Genomic DNA, 5,937 nt, shown 5'->3' on the forward strand with positions numbered 1-5,937 from the left:
AACGGTACACTATTCCCGGACAGTGATGGCAGACCAGCAGGTGTACATGATGGATGAATAAAGAGTTCCAGAGAGCGTGATATCCCAGACCATGACCCAGAACGGCACACTGTTCCCGGACAGTGATGGCAGAACAGCAGGTGCAGTGGATGGATGAATAAAGAGCTCCAGAGAGCGGCAGAGACCAGACCAAGTCCCAGAACGGTACACTATTCCCGGACAGTGATGGCAGACCAGCAGGTGTACCGCATGGATGAATAAAGAGTTCCAGAGAGCGGCAGAACCCAGACCATGACCCAGAACGACACACTATTCCCGGACAGTGATGGCAGACCAGCACGTGTACATGATGGATGAATAAAGAGCTCCAGAGAGCGGCAGAGACCAGACCAAGTCCCAGAACGACACACTATTCCCGGACAGTGATGGCAGAACAGCAGGTGTACCGCATGGATGAATACACAGTTCCAGAGAGCGGGAGATCCCGGCCGATGTCCGATGACGAAGCACTGTATGGGACACTTTGAAGGAAGGGTCGGTCTCCTGGATGAAAAGAACTTTAATTTTCTGACTTAAAATACGGAGTTAAAGTTTCCAGTCGGGACGATAAGGAGGGCAAAAAAACCCGGACTTTTTTGGCTCCGTCAGAAACTAAGTAAAAGTCGGACTATGTGAAGGAAAGCTCAGAAAATGCCTGGAGAATTTTGAGCGGACCGGAAAAAAAAAGTTCCAGCCGACATCACTGGGCCACCAGGTCGCAGATTCCTGAAACCCGGTTTTTAGAAACATAGGCCTCCAGTCGTGAAGACCGGCGTTTGTGCGGTTCGGATCCGACTCAGACCTCAGTATTTTCGGACACCCTCGGACAGTGGCGGGGGTGGAAGAACCGGAGCCTCATGCAGAACTGGCTGTCGGGGAGCAAGCGGACGCTGCCCCGGCAGGAGGCATCATTCCGGGCACTGTGGCTGATCGGTAGCTTTCGTGGATGGATGACTGAGCGAACGAACGAGATGACGGCGGTGCGTCCTGGCTGATGTCCCAGTACGGGGCACTATTCTCGGATGCTGATGGCAGAACAGCAGGTGCAGTGGACGGATGAACACACAGTTCTAGACAGCGTGATATCCCAGACCATGTCCCAGAACGGCCCACTATTCTCGGATGCTGATGTCAGAACAGCAGGTGTAACGCATGGATGAATACAGAGTTCCAGAGAGCGGCAGAGACCAGACCATGTCCCAGAACGGGACACTATTCTCGGATGCTGATGTCAGAACAGCAGGTGTAACGCATGGATGAATACAGAGTTCCAGAGAGCGGCAGAGACCAGACCATGTCCCAGAACGGGACACTATTCTCGGATGCTGATGTCAGAACAGCAGGTGTAACGCATGGATGAATACAGAGTTCCAGAGAGCGGCAGAGACCAGACCATGTCCCTGTACGGGACACTATTCTCGGATGCTGATGTCAGAACAGCAGGTGTAACGCATGGATGAATACAGAGTTCCAGAGAGCGGCAGAGACCAGACCATGTCCCAGAACGGCGCACTATTCTCGGATGCTGATGTCAGAACAGCAGGTGCAGCGGACGGACTAATACACAGTTCCAGACAGCGGGAGATCCCAGACCATGTCCCAGAACGGCACACCATTCTCGGATGCTGATGTCAGAACAGCAGGTGTAACGTATGGATGAACACACAGTTCCAGACAGCGGGAGATCCCAGACCATGTCCCAGAACGGCACACTATTCTCGGATGCTGATGTCAGAACAGCAGGTGCAGCGGACGGACTAATACACAGTTCCAGAGAGCGGTATTTCACGACAGATATCCGATGATGAAGCGCTATTGTCGGACACTGATGGCAGAACAGCAGGTGCACTGGATGAAGGAAATAAACAGAACATAGTTCCAGAGAGCGGGATATCCCAGACCAAGTCCCAGAACGGCGCGCTATTGTCGGACACTGATGGCAGAACAGCAGGTGCACTGGATGAAGGAAATAAACAGAACATAGTTCCAGAGAGCGTGATATCCCAGACCAAGTCCCAGAACGGCCCGCTATTCCCGGACACTCATCTACTTAAAATCTCCCTGATTACCTGCCAGAACAGAGCAGATCCAGAGAGCGGTATTTCACGGCAGTTATCCGATGATGAAGCGCTGTTGTCGGACACTGATGGCAGAACAGCAGGTGCAGTGGATGAAGGAAATAATCAGAACATAGTTCCAGAGAGCGTGATATCCCAGACCATGACCCAGAACGGCACACTGTTCCCGGACAGTGATGGCAGACCAGCAGGTGTACCCCATGGATGAATACAGAGTTCCAGAGAGCGGCAGAGACCAGACCAAGTCCCAGAACGACACACTATTCCCGGACAGTGATGGCAGAACAGCAGGTGTACCGCATGGATGAATAAAGAGCTCCAGAGAGCGGCAGAGACCAGACCAAGTCCCAGAACGGTACACTGTTCCCGGACAGTGATGGCAGACCAGCAGGTGTACCGCATGGATGAATAAAGAGCTCCAGAGAGCGGCAGAGACCAGACCAAGTCCCAGAACGGCACACTGTTCCCGGACAGTGATGACAGACCAGCAGGTGTACCGCATGGATGAATAAAGAGCTCCAGAGAGCGGCAGAGACCAGACCAAGTCCCAGAACGACACACTATTCTCGGACAGTGATGGCAGAACGGCAGGTGTACCGCATGGATGAATAAAGAGTTCCAGAGAGCGTGATATCCCAGACCATGACCCAGAACGACACACTATTCCCGGACAGTGATGGCAGAACAGCAGGTGTACATGATGGATGAATAAAGAGTTCCAGAGAGCGTGATATCCCAGACCATGACCCAGAATGGCACACTGTTCCCGGACAGTGATGGCAGAACAGCAGGTGTACCGCATGGATGAATAAAGAGTTCCAGAGAGCGGCAGAGACCAGACCAAGTCCCAGAACGGTACACTATTCCCGGACAGTGATGGCAGACCAGCAGGTGTACATGATGGATGAATAAAGAGTTCCAGAGAGCGTGATATCCCAGACCATGACCCAGAACGGCACACTGTTCCCGGACAGTGATGGCAGAACAGCAGGTGCAGTGGATGGATGAATAAAGAGCTCCAGAGAGCGGCAGAGACCAGACCAAGTCCCAGAACGGTACACTATTCCCGGACAGTGATGGCAGACCAGCAGGTGTACCGCATGGATGAATAAAGAGTTCCAGAGAGCGGCAGAACCCAGACCATGACCCAGAACGACACACTATTCCCGGACAGTGATGGCAGACCAGCACGTGTACATGATGGATGAATAAAGAGCTCCAGAGAGCGGCAGAGACCAGACCAAGTCCCAGAACGACACACTATTCCCGGACAGTGATGGCAGAACAGCAGGTGTACCGCATGGATGAATACACAGTTCCAGAGAGCGGGAGATCCCGGCCGATGTCCGATGACGAAGCACTGTATGGGACACTTTGAAGGAAGGGTCGGTCTCCTGGATGAAAAGAACTTTAATTTTCTGACTTAAAATACGGAGTTAAAGTTTCCAGTCGGGACGATAAGGAGGGCAAAAAAACCCGGACTTTTTTGGCTCCGTCAGAAACTAAGTAAAAGTCGGACTATGTGAAGGAAAGCTCAGAAAATGCCTGGAGAATTTTGAGCGGACCGGAAAAAAAAAGTTCCAGCCGACATCACTGGGCCACCAGGTCGCAGATTCCTGAAACCCGGTTTTTAGAAACATAGGCCTCCAGTCGTGAAGACCGTGTGGTTGTGCGGTTCGGATCCGACTCAGACCTCAGTATTTTCGGACACCCTCGGACAGTGGCGGGGGTGGAAGAACCGGAGCCTCATGCAGAACTGGCTGTCGGGGAGCAAGCGGACGCTACCCCGGCAGGAGGCATCATTCCGGGCACTGTGGCTGATCGGTAGCTTTCGTGGATGGATGACTGAGCGAACGAACGAGATGACGGCGGTGCGTCCTGGCTGATGTCCCAGTACGGGGCACTATTCTCGGATGCTGATGGCAGAACAGCAGGTGCAGTGGACGGATGAATACAGAGTTCCAGAGAGCGGCAGAGACCAGACCATGTCCCTGTATGGGACACTATTCTCGGATGCTGATGTCAGAACAGCAGGTGTAACGCATGGATGAATACAGAGTTCCAGAGAGCGGCAGAGACCAGACCATGTCCCTGTACGGGACACAATTCTCGGATGCTGATGTCAGAACAGCAGGTGTAACGCATGGATGAATACAGAGTTCCAGAGAGCGGCAGAGACCAGACCATGTCCCAGAACGGCGCACTATTCTCGGATGCTGATGTCAGAACAGCAGGTGCAGCGGACGGACTAATACACAGTTCCAGAGAGCGGTATTTCACGACAGATATCCGATGATGAAGCGCTATTGTCGGACACTGATGGCAGAACAGCAGGTGCACTGGATGAAGGAAATTAACAGAACATAGTTCCAGAGAGCGGGATATCCCAGACCAAGTCCCAGAACGGCGCGCTATTGTCGGACACTGATGGCAGAACAGCAGGTGCACTGGATGAAGGAAATAAACAGAACATAGTTCCAGAGAGCGGGATATCCCAGACCAAGTCCCAGAACGGCCCACTATTCCCGGACACTCATCTACTTAAAATCTCCCTGATTACCTGCCAGAACAGAGCAGATCCAGAGAGCGGTATTTCACGGCAGATATCCGATGATGAAGCGCTATTGTCGGACACTGATGGCAGAACAGCAGGTGCAGTGGATGAAGGAAATAAACAGAACACAGTTCCATGGAGCGGGAGATCCCAGACCATGTCCCAGTACGGGACACTATTCTCGGATGCTGATGTCAGAACAGCAGGTGCAGTGGATGAAGGAAATAAACAGAACATAGTTCCAGAGAGCGGGAGATCCGAGACCATGTCCCAGTACGGGACACTATTCTCGGATGCTGATGTCAGAACAGCAGGTGCAGTGGATGAAGGAAATAAACAGAACATAGTTCCAGAGAGCGGGAGATCCGAGACCATGTCCCAGTACGGGACACTATTCTCGGATGCTGATGTCAGAACAGCAGGTGCAGTGGATGAAGGAAATAAACATAACACAGTTCCAGAGAGCGGGATATCCCAGACCATGTCCCAGTACGGGACACTATTCTCGGATGCTGATGTCAGAACAGCAGGTGCAGCGGATGGATGAATTAAACAGTTCCAGAGAGCGTGAGATCCCGGCAGATATCCGATGAAGAAGCGCTATTGTCGGACACTGATGGCAGAACAGCAGGTGCAGCGGATGGATGAAATAAACAGTTCCATGGAGCGGTATTTCCCGACAGATATCCGATGACGAAGGACCACTTGGGACGCTTTGAAGGAAGGGTCGGTCTCCTGGATGAAAAAGACTTTAATTTTCTGACTTAAAAAAAAAGTTAAAGTTTCCAGTCGGGACGATAAGGAGGGCAAAAAAACCCGGACTTTTTTGGCTCCGTCAGAAACTAAGTAAAAGTCGGAATATGTGGCGCAAAGCCCTAAAATCCCCTGGAGAATTTTGAGCGGACCGGAAAAAAAAAGTTCCAGCTGACATCACTGGGCCACCAGGTCGCAGATTTCAGAAACCTGGTTTTCGGAAACACAGGGCTCCAGGGCTGAGACCCGGGCTTCGTGGGGAGCGTTCCCCAGCTGGGCCTAAGCATCTTCGGACAACTTTGGGCGGAAAAGCGGGTTCGGGAACCGGGATATGGGGCGGGTTACGCGGCGTGACCTGCCCAAGTGCAGTGCACTATTCCCGGACGCTCATCTACTTAAAATCTCCCTGATTACCTGCCAGAACAGAGCAGATCCAGAGAGCGGTATTTCACGGCAGCTATCCGATGATGAAGCGCTGTTGTCGGACACTGATGGCAGAACAGCAGGTGCGGT

This window comes from Gasterosteus aculeatus, unplaced genomic scaffold (assembly GCF_964276395.1).
Source record: "Gasterosteus aculeatus unplaced genomic scaffold, fGasAcu3.hap1.1 HAP1_SCAFFOLD_28, whole genome shotgun sequence".
Classification (NCBI taxonomy): domain Eukaryota; kingdom Metazoa; phylum Chordata; class Actinopteri; order Perciformes; family Gasterosteidae; genus Gasterosteus; species Gasterosteus aculeatus.